This window comes from Entelurus aequoreus, linkage group LG19, assembly GCF_033978785.1.
Source record: "Entelurus aequoreus isolate RoL-2023_Sb linkage group LG19, RoL_Eaeq_v1.1, whole genome shotgun sequence".
NCBI lineage: Eukaryota > Metazoa > Chordata > Actinopteri > Syngnathiformes > Syngnathidae > Entelurus > Entelurus aequoreus.
In genome coordinates this window covers 49,385,998-49,411,841 of record NC_084749.1, presented here as the reverse complement: position 1 = coordinate 49,411,841, position 25,844 = coordinate 49,385,998, and the positions used below count along the sequence as shown (strand labels likewise).

The 25,844-nt window shown below is 41.9% G+C and overlaps 1 protein-coding gene across 2 annotated transcripts in view; it reads right to left on the bottom strand.

Moving 5' to 3' along the window:
* Window positions 1-25,844, bottom strand: part of negr1 (neuronal growth regulator 1) — a 366,662-nt gene that overhangs the window by 60,296 nt on the left and 280,522 nt on the right. The gene's annotated exons all lie outside the window — the stretch shown is intronic.

The window sequence follows — 25,844 nt, the reverse complement described above, 5'->3', positions numbered from 1 at the left end:
CTTGTGTGTGATAACATGTGCGATACTAGTGGTCCTGCAGTGTTTACTTGTGAGTGATATAATGTGTGATACAAGCAGTACTGCAGCTTGTTTACTTGTGTGTGATATCATGTGCAATACAAGCAGTACTGCAGCGTGTTTACTTGTGTGTGATATCATGTGCGATACAAGCAGTCCTGCAGTGTTTACTTGTATGTGATATCATGTGCAATACAAGCAGTCCTGCATTTTTTACCTGTGTGTGATATCATGTGCGATACAAGTAATTGTGCAGCATGTTTACTTGTGTGTGATATCATGTGCGATACAAGCAATGATGCAATGTGTACTTGTGTGTGTGAGATATAATGTGCGATACCAGCAGATCGTTACTTGTGTGTGATATCATGTGCGATACAAGCAGAGTGTTTACTTGTACAAAGCTAACAGACAGGTAACATCTAAATGTCCTCCAATAAGCAAACAATTTATTCTATTTTACTGAAGTTATTTACAAAAAGTAAACATGCGAGGCTATAGGATCTTGCAGCTACACAACAGCTAAGCACACACTAGCAGACATAGGTTAGATGCTAATAATGAATATGTTGATGTTGACCAACATGACCAGGTGCAGCATGACCAGGTGCAGCATGACCAGGTGCAACATGAACAGGTGCAACATGACCAGGTGCAACATGACCAGGTGCAGCATGACCAGGTGCAGCATGACCTGGTGCAACATGACCAGGTGCAACATATACAGGTGCAACATGACCAGGTGCAACATGACCAGGTGCAGCATGACCAGGTGCAACATGACCAGGTGCAGCATGACCAGGTGCAACATGACCAGGTGCAACATGACCAGGTGCAACATGACCAGGCGCAACATGACCAGGTGCAACATGACCAGGTGCAGCATGACCAGGTGCAGCATGACCAGGTGCAGCATGACCAGGTGCAGCAGGACCAGGTGCAACATGACCAGGTGCAGCATGACCAGGAACAACATGACCAGGTGCAGCATGACCAGGTGCAGCATGACCAGGAACAGCATGACCAGGTGCAGCATGACCAGGTGCAACATGACCAGGTGCAGCATGACCAGCTGCAACATGACCAGGAACAGCATGACCAGGTGCAACATGACCAGGTGCAACATGACCAGGTGCAACATGACCAGGAACAGCATGACCAGGTGCAGCATAACCAGGTGCAACATGACCAGGTGCAGCATGACCAGGAACAGCATGACCAGGTGCAACATGACCAGGTGCAGCATGACCAGGTGCAACATGACCAGGAACAGCATGACCAGGTGCAGCATGACCAGGTGCAACATGACCAGGAACAGCATGACCAGGTGCAGCATGACCAGGTGCAACATGACCAGGTGCAACATGACCAGGTGCAGCAGGACCAGGTGCAGCATGACCAGGTGCAACATGACCAGGTGCAACATGACCAGGAACAGCATGACCAGGTGCAGCATGACCAGGTGCAGCAGGACCAGGTGCAGCATTACCAGGTGCAGCATGACCAGGCGCAGCATGACCAGGTGCAACATGACCAGGTGCAACATGACCAGGTGCAACATGACCAGGTGCAGCAGGACCAGGTGCAACATGACCAGGTGCAACATGACCAGGTGCAGCATGACCAGGTGCAGCATGACCAGGTGCAGCATGACCAGGTGCAACATGACCAGGTGCAGCAGGACCAGGAGCAGCATGACCAGGTGCAACATGACCAGGTGCAACATGACCAGGTGCAGCATGACCAGGAGCAGCATGACCAGGTGCAACATGACCAGGAGCAGCATGACCAGGTGCAACATGACCAGGTGCAACATGACCAGGTGCAGCATGACCAGGTGCAACATGACCAGGTGCAGCATGACCAGGTGCAGCATGACCAGGTGCAACATGACCAGGTGCAACATGACCAGGTGCAGCATGACCAGGTGCAGCATGACCAGGTGCAGCATGACCAGGTGCAACATGACCAGGTGCAACAGGACCAGGTGCAGCATGACCAGGTGCAACATGACCAGGTGCAGCATGACCAGGTGCAGCATGACCAGGTGCAACATGACCAGGTGCAACATGACCAGGTGCAACAGGACCAGGTGCAACATGACCAGGTGCAACATGACCAGGTGCAGCATGACCAGGTGCAGCATGACCAGGAACAGCATGACCAGGTGCAGCATGACCAGGTGCAACATGACCAGGTGCAGCATGACCAGGTGCAACATGACCAGGTGCAACATGACCAGGAACAGCATGACCAGGTGCAGCATGACCAGGTGCAGCATGACCAGGTGCAACATGACCAGGTGCAGCATGACCAGGTACAGCATGACCAGGTGCAACATGACCAGGTGCAGTATGACCAGGTGCAACATGACCAGGTGCAACATGACCAGGTGCAGCATGACCAGGTGCAGCATGACCAGGTGCAGCATGACCAGGTGCAGCATGACCAGGTGCAGCATGCATGATCTCCAAGTCTCATCTGAGGGACACTTTCCCTCCACTCCCTTCTCCCCGTGGACAGACCTGATGAATAATGGATCATAAACCAGCGGTGGCTCCCTCAAAAGATGTCTTTGGACTGGTCCTCTTCCCCTGCTGGCTTTGTGCACACGTCTGCATGACCAGCATGTGACACCACCATTTCCACTGCCGGCTTTTGGGTAATTACTCCTTCCTCCAGATGAACCAGTGTGGTCATTAAGACCCACTTGAAACATGAGAAAATCTACCCGCTTCAACCGGGTATTTGTGTACCGTTCATAAATACTGGAGCTGAGAGTCTACTGTCCGATTCTTGGGTTGTAACGATTCAAAATCGATTGTTACGGTGGGGTTGCAGCTTACTGCGAGGTTTGTTCTCCCAGGATGCAAACGGACGACTCCGGACAGGACTTGCAGGTAGGAACATGATTTAATGGTAAATTAACACTCAAAGGGGTACAAAACAGAAAACAAACCGCCGGAACAAGGTGGTGATCGCACCTGAAGCTAAGGCTACTACTTAGCACAGACTAGAGATGACTAGCAAGGGCCAGGAGACAAGCACAACTTAGGTAACAGTAGCGTGACGCAAACGAAGAAGCCAGACCGACTAACTGGCAAAGGCAGGCTTAAAGGCCGACTGAAAGCCACTACTAGCGACCACGCAGTCTGATAGTTTATATATCAATGATGAAATCTTAACATTATAACACATGCCAATAGGCCGGGTTAACTTATAAAGTGACATTTTAAATTTGCCGCTAAACTTCCAGTTCGAAACGCCTCTGAGGATGACGTATGCGCGTGACGTAGACCGGGGAACACGGGTATGCCTTCCCCATTGAATACAATACAAAAAAGCTCTGTTTTCATTTCATAATTCCACAGTATTCTGGACATCTGTGTTCGTGAATCTGTTGCAATTATGTTCATTGCATTATGGAGAAAGAAGCTGAGCAAGCAAAGAAGAAAGTTGTCGGTGCGAAACGGACGTATTTTTCGAACGAAGTCAGCAACAACAGTACACAGCCGGCGCTTCTTTGTTTACATTCCCGAAAGATGCAGTCAAGATGGAAGAACTCGGATAACAGAGACTCTAACCAAGAGGACTTTTGACTTCGATACACAGACGCCTGTAGAGAACTGGGACAACACAGACTCTTACCAGGATTACTTTGATTTGGATGACAAAGACGCAGACGTGCTACTGTGAGTATGCAGCTTTGGCTTCTAAACATTTGATCGCTTGACCGTATGTGCGCAACTTTTTTTTTGCGTATGTACGTAACTTTTTAAAAATATATAAGCTTTATGAACCTTGGGTTAGGTGAACGGTCTTTTGGGCTGAGTGATTGTGTGTGTTGATCAGGTGTTTGAATTGTATTGGCGTGTTCTATGGAGCTAGGAGCTAGCAGAGGAGCTAGGAGTTAGCATAACAAAGACATAGGTGTTTTTATGCAGGATTAATTTGTGGCATGTTAAATATAAGCCTGGTTGTGTTGTGGCTAATAGAGTATATATGTGTCTTGTGTTTATTTACTGTTGTAGTCATTCCCAGCTGAATATCAGGTCACCCCCGCCTCTCACAGCATCTTCCCTATCTGAATAGCTTCCACTCCCCACTAGTCCTTCACTTTCACTTTCCTCATCCACAAATCTTTCATCCTCGCTCAAATTAATGGGGAAATTGTCGCTTTCTCGGTCCGAATCTCTGTCACTTCATGCGGCCATCATTGTAAACAATAGGGAACTTTGCGTATATGTTCAACTGACTACGTCACGCTACTTCCGGTAGGGGCAAGCCTTTTTTTAACAGATACCAAAAGTTGCGATCTTTATCGTCGTTGTTCTATACTAAATCCTTTCAGCAAAAATATGGCAATATCGCGAAATGATCAAGTATGACACATAGAATAGATCTGCTATCCCCGTTTAAATAAAAAAAATTCATTTCAGTAGGCCTTTAAATAATGTCTCTAAATACAAACAGGTGCACGTCCCGAACACAAGAGGCAGGTGAAACTAATACGTAGCCACGGTAACAAACTCGGAGGTGCATAAACAGGAACTAAAGGAGTCCAAAACTAACAGAAAACACAAGTGACTCGAAAAACTTAAACAGGCTATGCAGATCATAACATCGATTCTTGTTTGAACACCATTCTTGGGTCTTTTAAAAAAGGTATGCGCGATGGTTAACACAAGGGCGAGAATAAAGAAAACTAAACTCCAATGGAAGGGGCTCAGTTTGAGACCAGGAAAAAACTTTGACCAAAGCACATATACAGTGGTGGTGAAAAGTGTACATACACGTGTAAAGAACATCATGTCATGGCTGTCTTGACTTTACAAGCATTTCTACAACTCTTATTTTTGTGTTATAGAGTGATTGGAGCACATACTTGTTGCTCACAAAAAAAACATTCACGAACTTTGCTTCTTTTATGAATTTATTACTGAAAATGTGAATTTTGTTTCATCACATGGACAAAGATAAGACCTTTTGGAGGAAAGTTCTGTGGTCAGATGAAACAAAAATGGAGCTGTTTGGCCACAATACCCAGCAATATGTTTGGAGGAGAAAAGGTGAGGCCTTTAATCCCAGGAACACCATGCCTACCGTCAAGCATGGTGGTGGTAGTATTATGCTCTGGGCCTGTTTTGCTGCCAATGGAACTGCTGCTTTAAATGAGACAATGAAAAAGGAGGATTACCTCCAAATTCTTCAGGACAAGCTAAAATCATCAGCCCGGAGGTTGGGTCTTGTTGGGTGTTCCAACAGGACAATGACCCCAAACACACCTCAAAAGTGGTAAAGGAATGGCTAAATCAGGCTAGAATGAAGGTTTTAGAACGGCCTTCCCAAAGTCCTGACTTAAAGGTGTGGACAATGCTGAAGAAACAAGTCCATGTCAGAAAAGCAACACATTTAGCTGAACTGCACCATCCGGCCTGAAGCTGCTGCCACCAGGTGTGCTGCTTCGTTGTCCTTGATACCACGCAAGGTGAGGCGACACAGGTGCGGGCTGTGAGGGTGGGGTTCAGGTGTGTGTGGCGTGCATTTCCCGTGGATGCATTTTACGTGTGTGTGTGTGTGTGTGTTTGTAAGCCTAAAGAGTGGCTTCGTTCCTCGAGGTCGGTGCCCGCGAGAGCGATAACGCAGCGGGTCAGTGCAACAAAAGTCAACAAACAACGGGTGTGTGTCCACGAGGGACACGGGAGGCATTTGTAGCGTCGCAGCCAGGTAGAACAACAATGTTCGTGTTTGAGCGAGTGAAAACAAATCCAAACTTTTTACTCAAATTAACCACACTTTGCCATGCAGAGCAGACAGCTTCTCCGAGATGTTATCCAGTCAAAATCAAAAGAGATGAGTTATTCCATCCATTTCCTACCGCTTGTCCATATTCTATTTAAATGAGTGTGAGTATTGAAAATCAGGGTTTCCCCCTAAAGTGCCAACATACCTTCAGTGGTGGGGGCGTAGATATGGGCGTGGCCACCATGTCCTCCAGTAATTTGCATAATTTGCTGTGATATGATTTTCTTTACAAAGGCTAAAAAATTTGCATACATACATTTAACACAAATATGTTATTATTAAATAATATTAACATATATTTTTTATCGCTCTGCCATTTTTTGTACAAGGTACTTTGTTGAGCTTTTTTCAAGGGTTTACAGACTTTTAATGACTGTTTTAATTAAAAACAACAAGCAACACATCTAGCATCTTCTGGTGCTATAAAATCTAGTCGTCTTTAGAGACTACTTCTGTCCCTTCGTGTCTCTGACTCAATTAGGCTGCAATCTGCAATATATATATACAAATCCCGTCCACATCACAGACATGCTGACAACGCTCCAGACAATGGTGTGTGTTGTGTTTGCATCCAGTTTCAGTAGCACTATTTTGGGTGATCAAAAACATAATAAATACACAGAGCGATTTTGCCCCCTTGTGGTTCTGTGCCGCCACAACTCCCTCCTCCAACCATAACAAGTTGTAAGTTAAAAAAACTTATTTTCAAGGTGTGGCGGTAATAAAAATGCCGTGGCGGTGCGCAACATTTGATTACATGACGAGGACACCCTGAAAGTGTTGTTCCGTTCAGTTACCACAAACCTCTGCAAAAAATCAAAAGGCCCTGATTTTAGTAGCAGATGCTTAAAAGTATGTAAACGGTAGCTACAACTCCTCCGAGAGGAAGAAAGCCACACTTGGAGTTGAAGGCTGTGTGCAAAAATGTCAATTTTAATGTCCTGAGGCAGCCGGCGTGCTTGTGAGGAGAGTGTGGGCGACAACGTGGGGAAGCTTGAACGCATTATCACACCGTCTTTCCTGATTGGCCAAATATGTAAATGCAGTCGTCGGAATGCAAAGCAAATGACGCAACGTTCCCCCGCACGCTTTTTGAGAAAGGCATGCAAAAACGTGTGGTAGATGCAGCATGTGGACGTTTGAAGGCGATACAAAAACGTGTGGTGGATGCAGAGTGTGGACGTTTGAAGGCGATACAAAAACGTGTGGTAGATGCAGAGTGTGGACGTTTGAAGGCGATAAAAAAACGTGTGGTAGATGCAGCGTGTGGACGTTTGAAGGCGTTACAAAAACGTGTGGTAGATGCAGAGTGTGGATGTTTGAAGGCGATACAAAAACGTGTTGTAGATGCAGCGTGTGGACGTTTGAAGTCGATACAAAAACGTGTGGTAGATGCAGCGTGTGGACGTTTGAAGGCGATACAAAAACGTGTGGTAGATGCAGCGTGTGGACGTTTGAAGGTGGTACAAAAACGTGTGGTGGATGCAGAGTGTGGACGTTTGAAGGCGATACAAAAACGTGTGGTAGATGCAGAGTGTGGACGTTTGAATGCGATACAAAAACGTGTGGTAGATGCAGAGTGTGGACGTTTGAAGGCGGTACAAAAACGTGTGGTAGATGCAGAGTGTGGACGTTTGAAGGCGATACAAAAACATGTGGTAGATGCAGAGTGTGGACGTTTGAAGACGATACAAAAACGTGTGGTAGATGCAGCGTGTGGACGTTTGAAGGCGATACAAAAACGTGTGGTAGATGCAGAGTGTGGACGTTTGAAGGTGATACAAAAACGTGTGGTAGACGCAGAGTGTGGACGTTTGAAGGCGATACAAAAACGTGTGGTAGATGCAGAGTATGGACGTTTGAAGGCGATATGAAAACGTCTGGTAGATGCAGAGTATGGACGTTTGAAGACGATACAAAAACGTGTGGTAGATGCAGAGTGTGGACGTTTGAAGGCGATACAAAAACGTGTGGTAGATGCAGAGTGTGGACATTTGAAGGCGATACAAAAACGTGTGGTAGATGCAGAGTGTGGACGTTTGAAGGCGATACAAAAATGTGTGGTAGATGCAGAGTGTGGACGTTTGAAGGCGATACAAAAACGTGTGGTAGATGCAGCGTGTGGACGTTTGAAGGCGATACAAAAACATGTGGTGGATGCAGCGTGTGGACGTTTGAAGACGATACAAAAACGTGTGGTAGATGCAGCGTGTGGACGTTTGAAGGCGATACAAAAATGTGTGGTAGATGCAGCGTGTGGACGTTTGAAGGCGATACAAAAACGTGTGGTAGATGCAGAGTGTGGACGTTTGAAGGCGATACAAAAACGTGTGGTAGATGCAGAGTGTGGACGTTTGAAGGCGATACAAAAACGTGTGGTAGATGCAGCGTGTGGACGGTTGAAGGCGATACAAAAACGTGTGGTAGATGCAGAGTGTGGACGTTTGAAGGCGATACAAAAACGTGTGGTAGATGCAGAGTGTGGACGTTTGAAGGCGATACAAAAACGTGTGGTAGATGCAGAGTGTGGACGTTTGAAGGCGATACAAAAACGTGTGGTAGATGCAGAGTGTGGACGTTTGAAGGCGATACAAAAACGTGTGGTGGATGCAGCGTGTGGACGTTTGAAGGCGATACAAAAACGTGTGGTAGATGCAGAGTGTGGACGTTTGAAGGCGATACAAAAACGTGTGGTAGATGCAAAGTGTGGACGTTTGAAGGCGATACAAAAACGTGTGGTAGATGCAGAGTGTGGACGTTTGAAGGCGATACAAAAACGTGTGGTAGATGCAAAGTGTGGACGTTTGAAGGCGATACAAAAACGTGTGGTAGATGCAGCGTGTGGACGTTTGAAGGCGATACAAAAACGTGTGGTAGATGCAGCGTGTGGACGTTTGAAGGCGATACAAAAACGTGTGGTAGATGCACAGTGTGGACGTTTGAAGGCGATACAAAAACGTGTGGTAGATGCAAAGTGTGGACGTTTGAAGGCGATACAAAAACGTGTGGTAGATGCAGCATGTGGACGTTTGAAGGCGATACAAAAACGTGTGGTAGATGCAGCGTGTGGACGTTTGAAGGCGATACAAAAACGTGTGGTAGATGCAGCGTGTGGACGTTTGAAGGCGATACAAAAACGTGTGGTAGATGCAGCGTGTGGATGTTTGAAGGCGATACAAAAACGTGTGGTAGATGCAGCATGTGGACGTTTGAAGGCGATACAAAAACGTGTGGTAGATGCAGCGTGTGGACGTTTGAAGGCGATACAAAAAGGTCTGGTGGATGCAGCGTGTGGACGTTTGAAGGCGATACAAAAACGTGTGGTAGATGCAGAGTGTGGACGTTTGAAGGCGATACAAAAACGTGTGGTAGATGCAGCGTGTGGACGTTTGAAGGCGATACAAAAACGTGTGGTAGATGCAGCATGTGGACGTTTGAAGGCGATACAAAAACGTGTGGTAGATGCAGCATGTGGACGTTTGAAGGCGATACAAAAACGTGTGGTAGATGCAGCGTGTGGACGTTTGAAGGCGATACAAAAACGTGTGGTAGATGCAGCGTGTGGACGTTTGAAGGCGATACAAAAACGTGTGGTAGATGCAGCATGTGGACGTTTGAAGGCGATACAAAAACGTGTGGTAGATGCAGCGTGTGGACGTTTGAAGGCGATACAAAAAGGTGTGGTGGATGCAGCGTGTGGACGTTTGAAGGCGATACAAAAACGTGTGGTAGATGCAGCGTGTGGACGTTTGAAGGCGATACAAAAAGGTCTGGTGGATGCAGCGTGTGGACGTTTGAAGGCGATACAAAAACGTGTGGTGGATGCAGAGTGTGGACGTTTGAAGGCGATACAAAAACGTGTGGTAGATGCAGCGTGTGGACGTTTGAAGGCGATACAAAAACGTGTGGTAGATGCAGAGTGTGGACGTTTGAAGGCGATACAAAAACGTGTGGTAGATGCAAAGTGTGGACGTTTGAAGGCGATACAAAAACGTGTGGTAGATGCAGAGTGTGGACGTTTGAAGGCGATACAAAAACGTGTGGTAGATGCAAAGTGTGGACGTTTGAAGGCGATACAAAAACGTGTGGTAGATGCAGCGTGTGGACGTTTGAAGGCGATACAAAAACGTGTGGTAGATGCAGCGTGTGGACGTTTGAAGGCGATACAAAAACGTGTGGTAGATGCACAGTGTGGACGTTTGAAGGCGATACAAAAACGTGTGGTAGATGCAAAGTGTGGACGTTTGAAGGCGATACAAAAACGTGTGGTAGATGCAGCATGTGGACGTTTGAAGGCGATACAAAAACGTGTGGTAGATGCAGCGTGTGGATGTTTGAAGGCGATACAAAAACGTGTGGTAGATGCAGCGTGTGGACGTTTGAAGGCGATACAAAAACGTGTGGTAGATGCAGCATGTGGACGTTTGAAGGCGATACAAAAACGTGTGGTAGATGCAGCGTGTGGACGTTTGAAGGCGATACAAAAAGGTCTGGTGGATGCAGCGTGTGGACGTTTGAAGGCGATACAAAAACGTGTGGTAGATGCAGCGTGTGGACGTTTGAAGGCGATACAAAAACGTGTGGTAGATGCAGAGTGTGGACGTTTGAAGGCGATACAAAAACGTGTGGTAGATGCAGCGTGTGGACGTTTGAAGGCGATACAAAAACGTGTGGTAGATGCAGCATGTGGACGTTTGAAGGCGATACAAAAACGTGTGGTAGATGCAGCATGTGGACGTTTGAAGGCGATACAAAAACGTGTGGTAGATGCAGCGTGTGGACGTTTGAAGGCGATACAAAAACGTGTGGTAGATGCAGCGTGTGGACGTTTGAAGGCGATACAAAAACGTGTGGTAGATGCAGCATGTGGACGTTTGAAGGCGATACAAAAACGTGTGGTAGATGCAGCGTGTGGACGTTTGAAGGCGATACAAAAAGGTGTGGTGGATGCAGCGTGTGGACGTTTGAAGGCGATACAAAAACGTGTGGTAGATGCAGCGTGTGGACGTTTGAAGGCGATACAAAAAGGTCTGGTGGATGCAGCGTGTGGACGTTTGAAGGCGATACAAAAACGTGTGGTGGATGCAGAGTGTGGACGTTTGAAGGCGATACAAAAACGTGTGGTAGATGCAGCGTGTGGACGTTTGAAGGCGATACAAAAACGTGTGGTAGATGCAGCATGTGGACGTTTGAAGGCGATACAAAAACGTGTGGTAGATGCAGCATGTGGACGTTTGAAGGCGATACAAAAACGTGTGGTAGATGCAGCGTGTGGACGTTTGAAGGCGATACAAAAACGTGTGGTAGATGCAGCGTGTGGACGTTTGAAGGCGATACAAAAAGGTCTGGTGGATGCAGCGTGTGGACGTTTGAAGGCGATACAAAAACGTGTGGTGGATGCAGAGTGTGGACGTTTGAAGGCGATACAAAAACGTGTGGTAGATGCAGCGTGTGGACGTTTGAAGGCGATACAAAAACGTGTGGTAGATGCAGCATGTGGACGTTTGAAGGCGATACAAAAACGTGTGGTAGATGCAGCATGTGGACGTTTGAAGGCGATACAAAAACGTGTGGTAGATGCAGCGTGTGGACGTTTGAAGGCGATACAAAAACGTGTGGTAGATGCAGCGTGTGGACGTTTGAAGGCGATACAAAAACGTGTGGTAGATGCAGCGTGTGGATGTTTGAAGGCGATACAAAAACGTGTGGTAGATGCAGCATGTGGACGTTTGAAGGCGATACAAAAAGGTGTGGTGGATGCAGCGTGTGGACGTTTGAAGGCGATACAAAAAGGTCTGGTGGATGCAGCGTGTGGACGTTTGAAGGCGATACAAAAACGTGTGGTAGATGCAGCGTGTGGACGTTTGAAGGCGATACAAAAACGTGTGGTAGATGCAGAGTGTGGACGTTTGAAGGCGATACAAAAACGTGTGGTAGATGCAGCGTGTGGACGTTTGAAGGCGATACAAAAACGTGTGGTAGATGCAGCATGTGGACGTTTGAAGGCGATACAAAAACGTGTGGTAGATGCAGCATGTGGACGTTTGAAGGCGATACAAAAACGTGTGGTAGATGCAGCGTGTGGACGTTTGAAGGCGATACAAAAACGTGTGGTAGATGCAGCGTGTGGACGTTTGAAGGCGATACAAAAACGTGTGGTAGATGCAGCATGTGGACGTTTGAAGGCGATACAAAAACGTGTGGTAGATGCAGCGTGTGGACGTTTGAAGGCGATACAAAAAGGTGTGGTGGATGCAGCGTGTGGACGTTTGAAGGCGATACAAAAACGTGTGGTAGATGCAGCGTGTGGACGTTTGAAGGCGATACAAAAAGGTCTGGTGGATGCAGCGTGTGGACGTTTGAAGGCGATACAAAAACGTGTGGTGGATGCAGAGTGTGGACGTTTGAAGGCGATACAAAAACGTGTGGTAGATGCAGCGTGTGGACGTTTGAAGGCGATACAAAAACGTGTGGTAGATGCAGCATGTGGACGTTTGAAGGCGATACAAAAACGTGTGGTAGATGCAGCATGTGGACGTTTGAAGGCGATACAAAAACGTGTGGTAGATGCAGCGTGTGGACGTTTGAAGGCGATACAAAAACGTGTGGTAGATGCAGCGTGTGGACGTTTGAAGGCGATACAAAAAGGTCTGGTGGATGCAGCGTGTGGACGTTTGAAGGCGATACAAAAACGTGTGGTGGATGCAGAGTGTGGACGTTTGAAGGCGATACAAAAACGTGTGGTAGATGCAGCGTGTGGACGTTTGAAGGCGATACAAAAACGTGTGGTAGATGCAGCATGTGGACGTTTGAAGGCGATACAAAAACGTGTGGTAGATGCAGCATGTGGACGTTTGAAGGCGATACAAAAACGTGTGGTAGATGCAGCGTGTGGACGTTTGAAGGCGATACAAAAACGTGTGGTAGATGCAGCGTGTGGACGTTTGAAGGCGATACAAAAACGTGTGGTAGATGCAGCGTGTGGATGTTTGAAGGCGATACAAAAACGTGTGGTAGATGCAGCGTGTGGACGTTTGAAGGCGATACAAAAAGGTGTGGTGGATGCAGCGTGTGGACGTTTGAAGGCGATACAAAAAGGTGTGGAGTGCTGACTCACAACAAGCATGAAGGTGAGTTCACACGCTGATGCAACTCGCACCTTCATTCCCCGCCTGGCTTGAAGATGATTGGCTGTTATGACCTCACCTCCAGCGCTGCCACCACATGATTGACAAGGATGTCGGAGGCGGGACAAAGCAACAACACGCTCATTAAGCCAGTGGAGTGTCTCCCGCCTGGGGGAAGATGGCCGCTGATGGAGAGAAGAAGATTCACTCCCTTCCTTTCCTCATCAGTCTCCTCCGATTACTACTTGAGGGGCTGGGAAGGAGGGGAGGAGGGAGGAGGGAGGAGGACACGTCTCCTCTGGGACTAAGCCGAGGTTGGCTGAGGGGATAAGAGCTGGACCAATTAGGCTGGAGGCCTCCTCAGAAAATTGGAGAGAAGACTTCGCTTCTTCCATCAAATTTCCCATCAAGTGAGAAGTCAGACTGCAGTGAATGTGCACGCCAGGAAATACAACAAAGAATGTCAAAATACTTTTTCTTTGTCTTTTTATTCACCACATGAATCTCCATCAGTCGCTCACTTCATTTATGCACCTTTTTTTAAGCCGCACCCACTCATTTTTAAGGGGAAAAATAAATATTTCCATATATTAGTCACATAATTCGCAGATATAAACCTTGTGAAATTAGTTATTCACTCAACAAATGTTATTTACATACCTTAATTGTTCCCAAATGAAACAATGTAGTATATGTTAGTCTACAAAATAACATGTTTTCCCATTTGGTGGAAGATTACCTTGTTTTCCAGACTACAAAACGCCCCGATATACTGGCCGCACCCACTACATTTCACAAGAAACATTTTCCCCATATATTAGCCGCACCGGACTATAAGTCTCAGATATATACGTTGTGGAAATAGTTATTTATACAGAAATATTCTGTAAATGTTTATTTACATACCTTCATTGTTTCCAAATGAAACAATGTAGTATCTGTTACTCAACAAAATAACATGTTTTTCAGTTTGGTGGAAGATTACCGTATTTTCCAGACTACAAAACGCCCCGATATACTGGCCGCACCCACTAACATTGACAAGAAACATTTTCCCCATATATTAGCCACATGAGGTGTTTAAAAAATTGAGCGTGCTCCACCCTAACAAGGCCACCAGCCTTGATAATATTCCCTCCAGATTCCTCAGGGACTCTGCCTCCATCATTGCCCCGATCATCACGCACATAATAAACCTATTAATTACACAAGGCAAAGTACCAAAAGATTTTAAGATAGCAAGAGTAACTCCCCTCTTTAAAAAAGGAAGCAAATTGGAACCTGGCAACTACCGACCTGTTTCTATTCTCAGTTCCATTTCCAAAGTAATGGAGAAAATAGTTTATGAACAGGTCGATAGTTACCTTGCCACTAATAAACTCATGTACAAATTCCAATCCGGCTTCAGAACTAACCACTCCACTGACACATGCCTTCTCTATCTGAGCGACCACATCAAACATGAGGTGGACGCGGGCAAATACTGCGGCATGGTCATGCTGGACCTTCAGAAGGCCTTTGACACCGTTAACCACGCTACACTGTTGGATAAGCTCAGAGCAATCGGATTTAACAAAACCTCATGGAGCTGGATGCAATCTTACTTGGAGGGGAGGGAGCAGGTGGTAGAGGTGAACGGCACCGTGTCGTCGTCCCCCCCTCCCAGTGAGCTGTGTAGTCCCCCAAGGCAGTATATTAGGGCCTTTACTGTTCCTAATATACATAAACCACATGTCATCAGCATGCGACTGTGAATTGTTCTTGTTTGCGGATGACTCGGCCTTGCTGGTATCCGACAAGGACAAGTCACAGGTGGAGAAAATCCTCAGTGCTGAGCTCTGTAGAACTTGCACCTGGCTCGCTGACAACCAGCTATCCATACACTTGGGTAAAACAGAATCCATCCTGTTTGGGTCCCACATCAACCTTAAGAAAGTCAATGACTTCACCATAAAAGTGGGTGACATTGTTATCACCAGGAAAGATGAGGTCACCTACCTAGGTTCCATTCTAGAGGCTAACCTTTCCTGTGATAAAATGGCAACCGAGGTCATCAAAAAGGTCAACCAACGAACGAGATTTCTCTACAGAATTTCCTCTCCGGTCAACTAAAGCACCTTGAGGATTCTGGCGGGAACTCTCGTTCAACCCTTTTTCCATTACGCATGCACCTCCTGGTACCCTAGCACCTCCAAAACCCTCAAATCTAAACTCCAAACATCTCAGAACAAGCTAGTCAGGTTACTTCTAGACCTCCACCCCAGATCCCACCTCACTCCTACCCACTTCTCCAAAGTGGGCTGGCTCAAGGTGGAGGACAGAGTTAAACAACTTGCACTGAGCCTAGTCTATAAAATCCGCTACACCTCCCTGATACCGAAGTACATGTCAAACTACTTCCTTAACGTAAATGACCGCCATAACCACAACACCAGGGGGTGCTCCACTAACCACGTTAAACCCAGATTCCGAACTAACAAAGGTCTTAACTCATTCTCTTTCTATGCCACATCAATGTGGAATGCGCTCCCAACAGGTATAAAAAAAAGGGCATCTCTATCCTCCTTCAAAACCGCAATAAAAGTTCACCTCCAGGCAGCTACAACCCTAAACTAACACCCTCCCCGGATTGCTAATAATCAAATGTAAACAATCAAATGTAGATACTTTTTCTTATGCCTTCTGATCTCTCTCTCTCTCTCTCTCTTTCTCTCTCTCTCTCTCTCTCTCTCTCTCTGTCTCTCTCTCTCTATGTCCACTACTTGATGTCCATATCCCCCCCCCCTCCACACCCCTGATTGTAAATAATGTAAATAATTCAATGTGATTATCTTGTGTGATGACTGTATTATGATGATAGTATCAGGGGTCACCAACGCGGTGCCCGCGGGCACCAGGTCGCCCGTAAGGACCAGATGAGTCGCCCGCGGGCCTGTTCTAAAAAATAAAATAAAAAAAATATATAAAATAAAAAAAATTAATTAAATCTACATAGAAAAAACACAAGATACACTTTCAATCAGTGCATCAACCCAAACAACCTCCCCCATGCACACTCATCCACACCCACTCACACAAAAGGGGTTATTTCTTTCTGCTACCAATATTCTGGTTCCCACAACATAGACAACACATCTGCAAGGGACACAGTCCCTGAACACAACATAGACAACACATCTGCAAGGGACACAGTCCCTGAACACAACATAGACAACACATCTGCAAGGGACACAGTCCCTGAACACAACATAGACAACACATCTGCAAGGGCCACAGTCCCTGAACACAACATAGACAACACATCTGCAAGGGACACAGTCCCTGAACACAACATAGACAACACATCTGCAAGGGACACAGTCCCTGAACACAACATAGACAACACATCTGCAAGGGACACAGTCCCTGAACACAACATAGACAACACATCTGCAAGGGACACAGTCCCTGAACACAACATAGACAACACATCTGCAAGGGACACAGTCCCTGAAGCACACATGATTGTATAGGCTGCTGGTCCACTAACATTTTCATTGATTACTATTTTTTATGTAATTATTTTTGTATTATTTTACTTTCTTTTTTTTCCAAGAAAATGTTTTTTATTTATTTATTTATCTTATTTTATTTTTTTAAAAAGGGCCTTATCTTCAACAGACCAGGTTGTCAATGAAATTAGATTTGTTTAAAGGGTTTTTTAAACCAGGCCCAGTCCAGATAATGTCCAAGTCGGACTCAGCAACACACACCTTCATTCATGTACACAGAAACAAATTAGGGAACACAACAGATTGCATATAATTTATAAACAAAATTACATTTTCAAAATAAGCATTTATGTACAGTCCAGATTATGTCCAGGTCACTCAAATTAGGGAACACAACAACAGATATCATATAATCTATAAACATAATTATACTTTCAAAATAAGCCTTTGAGGACTTCTCATCTTTTTTTTAATGTTTTTTGGCATCATTATCATTTTCAACCATGTAACTTTCTAAAGTTAGAAAATACTGAATAAATGTTTTAAAGAAAGTAATACTAAGTGAATATCTGTTTTTGGCCTTAAAAATAAACATTTTACCGAGTACTATAATTAAATGGACTAAATCATGATTGTCAATGAACTCTCCTAAAATAACAGAAACCACATTAAGCTTCATAAACAAACCAATCCTTAAACACATTTTTTCAACTTCCACCCAAAACAAAGACACAATATGACAATACCAAAACAAATGCAGGGTGGATTCAGGCTCCTGACAACAACATCGGCAATCATCTGACTCTGTCATATTCCATCATTTTAACATTTTCCCTGTGGGTAAGAAGTTATAAATAATTTTAATTTGAAAATAACGATTTTGCACATCGATAGTGGTTTTATAGATTAGTTTGAATATGGCATCCCATGGCAACGGGCAGTCAAAAAAGTCCTCCCATTTTCCATTTGTGTTGTATGAGGCAGCCTTCAAAAATGTCTTTATTAAATAAAAATTATATATTTTTCTATTTATTTTAGTTCCTTTTTGCCAACTAGAATTTCTTATTAGAGGTTTACAAACTAATAATTTAGTAGTTCCATAATTAATTATTTGTTTCCATCTTTTCCCAATTACTCCAGTTAGTTGATCAAATGAAAAGCTTGAGCAAGCATCACCATACATAGCTCTAAATTCATCATACTTCATCATTTTACCATTCTCATTGATAATATCATTGACAAAAATGATTCCTCTTTCAAACATATTTTTCCAAAAGAAAGGCTTTCCATCTATTACAATATTAGAGTTCATCCATATTAACTGCTGCAAAATATCGTCTCTTTTTTCTGGCACATCAAATTGAAAACACCACTATGAGTGGATTGTTTCCTTTATGAACCCCGCCATGTTTCCCAGCAGACTCTCTGGGAGGGGATCACTTGTAAAAAAAGGATACAATTTCTTTTGATACAGTACATGTTTTTTGTCCAACAGGACATTTGTGTACCACTCAATGTTTAAATACATATTTGGAACAATTGATGCTTTTAAAGACAGACACATAGCTTCAAGGTTGAGAAGTTTCAGGCCCCCATATTCATACTCTTTGTACAAAACCTTTCTTTTAATCTTTTCTGGTTTGCCGTTCCAGACTAAATCGAAGACCCTCCGCTCATAAATCTTAAAAAAGTTTTGTGATGGAGCTGGTAATGACAAAAACAAATAAATAAATTGAGGAATAATTAACGAGTTGGCAATAGACATTTTACCATACAAGGTTAGGGATTTCCCTTTCCATAATTGCATAATTTTGTCCAGCTTTCTTAGTCGATTATCATAATTTACTGAGCCTAGATCTTCCAGATTTTCTGGGACAACAACACCAAGTATGTTAACTGGTCCATCTGTCCACAAAACAGGCACTTTGCATTCCATTCGAAAGGATGTTCCCTTTAGATTTCCGATCCTTAACATTTTACATTTATCATACTTAAGCTTAAGGCCAGATTGCTGTGAAAATATGTCCAAAAGATTAAGAAGGTTCCGCAAACAATGAGGAAAAATCTTATCTTTGTGAATCAGCCTTTTCTGACATGAACTTCATCAACAACAAACACAGAACACGCCTCACTGATGCACATTTGCAAGACTCACTCAGAGTTGCAGTGTCAAGTTACACACCAGAGTACAACACACTAGTTAACAGCATGCAATGCCAGGCTTCCCACTAACGGACAAAGAAACAGATAACAGATTTGGTGTCCAGTTCAAAGTGTGACATGATTTAAAAATTTGAGAGTTTGATTTTGTATTTTACATGAGTTATTATTTGTACAAACATGGTGCAAAGTAATTCATGATTTGTTAAAAATTGTTAGTGGCTAGATAGTTAAAATTGGATATTGTGATTTCACAAGACTGTCTTAGAAGTGATAATTTGAAAATGTTCAATTTGAAAAATGTGCACTCAGAGAAAATATAAAAATAAAGTGTTGCATATTGATATTTATCTGTTTCTATATATATTTATTGTGAGAAATCATTAAGATGATCAGTGTTTCCACAAAGATAAATATCATTAATTATTAATAATAACTGAGTTAAAGGTAAATTGAGCAAATTGGCTACTTCTGGCAATTTATTTAAGTGTGTATCTAACTGGTAGCCCTTCGCATTAATCAGTACCCAAGAAGTAGCCCTTGGTTTCAAAAAGGTTGGTGACCCCTGGTATATATGATAGTATATATCTGTATCATGAATCAATTTAAGTGGACCCCGACTTAAACAAGTTGAAAAACTTATTGGGGTGTTACCATTTAGTGGTCAATTGTACGGAATATGTACTTCACTGTGCAACCTACTAATAAAAGTCTCAATCAATCAAATTGTTTCCAAATGAAACAATGTAGTATCTGTTAGTGTACACAATAACATGTTTTTCCATTTGGTGGAAGATTACCGTATTTTCCAGACTACAAAGCGCCTCGATATATTGGCCACACCCACTAAATTTGACAAGAAACCTTTTCCCCATATATAACCACACCGGACTACAAGTGGCAGATATATACGTTGTGAAATGAGTTATTTACACAGAAATATTCTGTAAATGTTTATTTACATACCTTCATTGTTTCCAAATGGTGTTTGTAACACGGCAGTATAACAGCTGATCAAACAAAACAGAAGCCATGGTCATAGACCCACTAGCTGCGCAAGCTAGCTCTCCAATCAGCTAAACAGACTTATGTTTCGGTGAATCTACTGAGGCATTAGTGAAAGTGAAACAAAACAAAAACAATGCTATTGTAAGTTAATAATATTAACACAGACACTCATAAACCTGTTAGCATATTAGCTAATGCTTATCGCGCTAGCTTGATTACATAACGATAGCATGTACAAATATGCATGAAAACACTCCCACAGACATCACACATGGGACGCTTTAGTGAGTAAGAATAGTTTTAGTTACATTGTAAAACTTACAAACGCTGCTCGGAGTGATGAATTAATATTCCATAGGAGTAGGAACGCTATGGACGGCTATAAAACAGAACAGAAGGGCACTGCAGCACCCGCAGTGAGCTTTTGTCAAAGTTAGAACTGGGCTTCGTGTGCTGAAACCACGGGTGCAAACTTGGCCCGTAGTCGCAACTACAACCATTAGTGTTGTAAGCATTCTGTGTTGTTAGCATTGCGTGTATGATTCCTGTTGATATTGTACCAAAACAAATGTTCAGTATCAGCCAATACTCATGGCTTCAGTATTGACATTGTATAATAATAATAATAATATTAATGGTAATAATAGCTCTAATAATATTAATAACAATAACAATAATTATAATAATAATAACACTAATGATGATAATAGAAATACTAATATTAATAACATAACAATAGTGATAATAATAATATTAATATTGATAATAATAACAATATTAATAAATAAAAACAAAAATAATAATAATAATGATGATGATACTAATATTAATAACAACAATAGTGATACATGTATTATTAATAATGATAATAGTAACAATAAAAAGTAATCATATGAATAATTATAGTGATAATAGTAATACTAATAGTAATAGTGATAATAATAATAATTATAATATTATAATAATTATTATAACGATTACAATAGTCATAATAATAATATTAATGATAACAATAGTGATAAAATATTAATAATAATTATAATACTAATTATAATGATGATAATAATATTAATAATAATAACAATAATTGTTATTATTATTAAATAATTATTATTAGTTATTATTACCACAGTATCATAATAATAATAATAATAATAATAATAATTGTTATTATTATTGTTATTATTATTATTATTATTATTATTATGACTATTATCAGTATAATTATAATTTTAAAATAAATGATTATAATAATTATTATAATAAAGGGGTAGGATTAAATAAGCTTCGCTTCTTCCTACTCCTTTTCGAACATGTTGTAAAGAGATATATACAATTAATAAATAATGTATCACATTGTATGTGTTTACATGTTCGAAATAAAATAAACCACAACAATGATAATAAAAATAATAATAACAATACCAATAATAATAATAATAATAATAATAATAATAACAATAATAATAATAATAATAATAATAATAATGATAATGATAATAACAATAGTGACATTATTACTATTATCATTAGTATTAAAATGATGATGATGATGAAAATACAAGTAATAATGTTGGAAGCCGTAGTTTCCAATTGATTGAGGTGCACTTAGTCATGTGACCCTCCCACTTGAAATGCAGCCCGCCGTATGACGCTGGGTCAAATATGCACGCCTTGTTCCCTCATCAACAGCTATTGACTGCTAGTGGAATATCTCTGCACCGTCACCTGAGGTCTCACCTCCGGGTGTTGCTATTTGAGAGAGCGCCACGCTGATTGCTTGCCATTTCTCATTAAGGCCACGCAGAATTGTCCTTCCTTTCATCAGAGGAGATCATGGCGGCAAAGGAGACACTTTTCACGGATGTGAGGAAGCAAGAATGAAAAGGCCAGGAGGGGAAGGGAGATGGCGGAAAGATGGACAGGGGGAGGGAGGAGAGCGTCACTTTAAGATCCCAGACGAGCATGAATGATGCGGAAATATCTGCTGGGGTCACATTATTGTGTAAGCAAGCAATGCTCATATGTCATCACAGACCCAATTCCTTGGCCCGCAGGATGAGAACAATAATAGAAAACAACAACGGTGAAAATGTAAGACAAAAAAAAGGGCAAAATCTTAGAACAGAATGAGAAAAAGCTAACTTTTTCAAACTAATAATGAATAATAATAATACACTTAGTCACAAAGCTGACACAAAGTTACAAAATAAATAAATATCTCTTTTAAGCATTTGTAAACAAAAATAAGAACAAAATGGCCACTGCATCAACTGACTTTTCAGTATTTGGCCCTTGGTGGGAAAAGTTTACACACCCCTGATCTAACATATTAGAAACTCTCCAAATTAAATAGAATACATACACAATACAAACAAAGTTTGGTTAGTCAGTTCATAAAAAAAATAGAAATAACACTAACTAATGAATTATCTAATTAGAAAAATGACACCAACAATAATAAACTTAGTAGTATGGGGGTGTGTTAGTGCTCAAGGCATGGGTAACTTACACATCTGTGATGGTATGGGGTCATGTAAGCCATAATCATCAAGATTATAACAAATTAAGTCTTGACATAATAATAACATGTCATATATACAAGATGTAAGTATATATGTAATGTAGTAACATTCATAATAACATGTAATATATACATGATGTAAGTATATATGTCATGTAGTAACATTCATAATAACATGTAATATATACATGACGTAAGTATATATGTAATGTAGTAACATTCATAATAACATGTAATATATACATGATGTAAGTATATATGTCATGTAGTAACATTCATAATAACATGTAATATATACATGACGTAAGTATATATGTCATGTAGTAACATTCATAATAACATGTAATATATACATGACGTAAGTATATATGTCATGTAGTAACATTCATAATAACATGTAATATATACATGACGTAAGTATATATGTCATGTAGTAACATTCATAATAACATGTAATATATACATGATGTAAGTATATATGTCATGTAGTAACATTCATAATAACATGTAATATATACATGATGTAAGTATATATGTCATGTAGTAACATTCATAATAACATGTAATATATACATGATGTAAGTATATATGTCATGTAGTAACATTGATAATAACATGTAATATATAAAAATTATGTAAGTATATATGTCATGTAGTAACATTCATAATAACATGTAATATATACATGATGTAAGTATATATGCCATGTAGTAACATTCATAATAACATGTAATATATACATGATGTAAGTATATATGTCATGTAGTAACATTCATAATAACATGTAATATATACATGATGTAAGTATATATGTCATGTAGTAACATTCATAATAACATGTAATATATACATGATGTAAGTATATATGTCATGTAGTAACATTCATAATAACATGTAATATATACATGATGTAAGTATATATGCCATGTAGTAACATTCATAATAACATGTAATATATACATGACGTAAGTATATGTCATGTAGTAACATTCATAATAACATGTAATATATACATGATGTAAGCATGTATGTCATGTAGTAACATTCATAATAACATGTAATATATACATGATGTAAGTATATATGTCATGTAGTAACATTCATAATAACATGTAATATATACATGATGTAAGTATATATGTCATGTAGTAACATTCATAATAACATGTAATATATAAAAATTATGTAAGTATATATGTCATGTAGTAACATTCATAATAAGTATTTTTTCACTTTCCTTTCAACAACAACAAGACTACTAATCATGGCAGACTTGATGAGAGACAACAAACATAATAAAATAATCACCTACTGTACAATATCTGCTTTCACCGGATGCTGACTGACAGGATGTTGATATATTCCCGTTTAGATGAAGAATTCATCAGAATCCTCACCAAGGTAAAAAGGTCATAGAACCAAGCATATTTTCCTGTCTTTCTTGCCAGCTGTCAAAGTGTACCAACTTGTCAGATTATGTCCTCATCCTGTTACTATGCGGGTGGAAGGCATGATTTATGATTGACATTTAACTTTCACGAGCAGCGAGGCGAGAAAGCAGCTCACCAGACGTAGCAGCTTTAGCTAGTCAGCTAAAACTTTTTTTTTGGGGGCAGTTACAAATCGCGAAGAGAACTTATAAAGAACCGAATCGTTAAGCAGAATGGAAAGTGGAATCAGAACCGGAAACATCTTACAGTCTCGCAGTTCCATCCCTGACCCAGAATGTCTGGAAGAAGTATCTGATCTTGGAGAGAGCAAGATCTTACATGCAAGCTCATATCACCACGTACTTGTTTCATGCTGATACAGGACCGATGGCTGATATCACTATTAGACGGGGACACCAACTTGTGAGTCTGAGAGAGTTCAGTATCAAATTATGTTTAAATTTGGAAGGTCACACTGGCTCCAAACAAACCAAATAACTTGACGACACCAATTTAGACTCTGGGCCTGACTTCGGGCCCCCTGGTCCACAGAACAGTCCACAGTGTAAACAGTCCCACTGAAGTCACCTTCTGGTCCCTGCACTTGTGGACTTTGGAAGGTGAAGAGCTACAAAAAGGTGGACTTTACTCTGTTGGCTCAGTCTGCCTACTCAGCTGCCGACACAACATGGCTGTTGTGCCCACGTTGGCGTGAAGCTCAAATGCTGTAAGGCATCAGAAGATAGGGAAGCAGACCCACAAGAAGAAAGACAAAGGTGAAGATGCAGACCCACAAGAAGAAAGACAAAGGTGAAGATGCAGACCCACAAGAAGAAAGACAAATGTGAAGTTGGAGACCCACAAGAAGAAAGACAAAGGTGAAGATGCAGACCCACAAGAAGAAAGACAAAGGTGAAGATGCAGACCCACAAGAAGAAAGACAAAGGTGAAGATGCAGACCCACAAGAAGAAAGACAAAGGTGAAGATGCAGACCCACAAGAAGAAAGACAAAGGTGAAGATGCAGACCCACAAGAAGAAAGACAAAGGTGAAGATGCAGACCCACAAGAAGAAAGACAAAGGTGAAGATGCAGACCCACAAGAAGAAAGACAAAGGTGAAGATGCAGACCCACAAGAAGAAAGACAAAGGTGAAGATGCAGACCCACAAGAAGAAAGACAAAGGTGAAGATGCAGACCCACAAGAAGAAAGACAAAGGTGAAGATGCAGACCCACAAGAAGAAAGACAAAGGTGAAGATGCAGACCCACAAGAAGAAAGACAAATGTGAAGATGGAGACCCACAAGAAGAAAGACAAAGGTGAAGATGGAGACCCACAAGAAGAAAGACAAAGGTGAAGATGCAGACCCACAAGAAGAAAGACAAAGGTGAAGATGCAGACCCACAAGAAGAAAGACAAAGGTGAAGATGCAGACCCACAAGAAGAAAGACAAAGGTGAAGATGCAGACCCACAAGAAGAAAGACAAAGGTGAAGATGCAGACCCACAAGAAGAAAGACAAGGGTGAAGATGCAGACCCACAAGAAGAAAGACAAAGGTGAAGATGCAGACACACAAGAAAAAAGACAAAGGTGAAGATGCAGACCCACAAGAAGAAAGACAAAGGTGAAGATGCAGACCCACAAGAAGAAAGACAAAGGTGAAGATGCAGACCCACAAGAAGAAAGGTGAAGATGCAGACCCACAAGAAGAAAGACAAAGGTGAAGATGCAGACCCATAAGAAAGAAAGACAAAGGTGAAGATGCATACCCACAAGAAGAAAGGTGAAGATGCAGACCCACAAGAAGAAAGGTGAATATGCAGACCCACAAGAAGAAAGGTGAAGATGCAGACCCACAAGAAGAAAGGTGAAGATGCAGACCCACAAGACGAAAGGTGAAGATTCAGACCCACAAGAAGAAAGGTGAAGATGCAGACCCACAAGAAGAAAGGTGAAGATGCAGACCCACAAGAAGAAAGGTGAAGATGCAGACCCACAAGAAGAAAGGTGAAGATGCTTGCTGCTGAAAGTTATACAACCAGAAGCGATCCAGCTTCAGTGTGTGTGTTGTGGACCACACCTTCTGACACTTTGACCCCGCCCACCTGGCACAGGAGCATACGGCATGCAGTGGGAGGAGTACTTAGACCCCGCCCACCTGGCCCAGGAGCATACAGCATGGAGTGGGAGGAGTACTTAGACCCCGCCCACCTGGCCCAGGAGCATACAGCATGGAGTGGGAGGAGTACTTAGACCCCGCCCACCTGGCAGAGGAGAAT